Source organism: Bison bison, unplaced genomic scaffold (genome assembly GCF_000754665.1).
Source record: "Bison bison bison isolate TAMUID 2011002044 unplaced genomic scaffold, Bison_UMD1.0 scf7180017864304, whole genome shotgun sequence".
In the NCBI taxonomy this organism is placed as follows: Eukaryota; Metazoa; Chordata; class Mammalia; order Artiodactyla; family Bovidae; genus Bison; species Bison bison.
This window is the reverse complement of record NW_011494876.1, coordinates 1,962,161-1,963,192: the sequence shown is the minus strand read 5'-3', so window position 1 is coordinate 1,963,192 and position 1,032 is coordinate 1,962,161.

The following is a 1,032-nucleotide window of genomic DNA, read 5'->3' as shown; positions in this document are numbered from 1 at the left end:
GTTGATTTCAAGTTTCCCAGAAGATTGCAATAGAGTAATGCGGAACTGCAGTGAGAACTGAGAACAAAGCTAACACAGAATCTGAACAACACAGTCTTGTTTCCTTTCTCTTTCTCTAACTGGGGATTCCCACTCATCTCTGCCAGTCCTGGCAGTAATGTTGGGGGTTGGAAGGGCCTCGGGCAGCAATGTCACACACAGAGCTGTTGGCTATCCATTGGCAAAGCAAACTATTAAAAAAAAAAAAAAAGCAGGGATGTTGAGCTAGGTGCCTCATGTTCCCTAATTATTGGACAAATACAATCTCCAGATTGGCTGGTATCTGGCCTGCATAGGTCAGGAGTTGAGAGACAGTGATTCTAGTAATGGAGGCAGGCCTGTCAGGGCTACTCAGCCCATTTGAAGAGGATGGAGAGGAAGGGCAGATACAACATAGCTTTTTTCATGCTGGAAAATGAGAGAAGCAAAGCGTGGTAATGAATTAGAAGTGGAGCAACGGGAAGAATTTCACAAAGATGCCATCTGTCCCACCTCCATGCAGCTGAGCCTGACATTCTGGCATCCTCTTGGTTCTCTGCCTATGAGAGCATCCTGACACTCAGCCACTCCACCTCTCAAGGCTGTTGGCCGTCAAGAGAGCACATGGGTGATAAACACAGAAACTCACCTCTGGTCAGTAGACACAGGACAAAAACGGGAGGAAGAACTCTGAAAAAAATGCCATCTTCCCAGCCAATTGGACCCAAATACAAAAGAGCCAGTGTGCTTCAACTACTGTAGCTGCAGGCCCTCACTGCTGCGTGAATAGGGGCACTGATGGGGCAGAAATGCAATAAAATCCCAGGTGCCCTCATTTCAGTCCTGAGTTGTGGTTTCTCTGCTTCCTCCCACTGGCCAGCTTCAGCATGAATTGCTCCCAAAACCAACAGTGAAATTTAACCTCCATTCCTTGCAGGAAAAGAAGAAATCCTCGTCTCTTCCGGGAATTTTCTTTTGGTGTAAATCTTGCAGGCTCTGGCATGCCTCTCATAT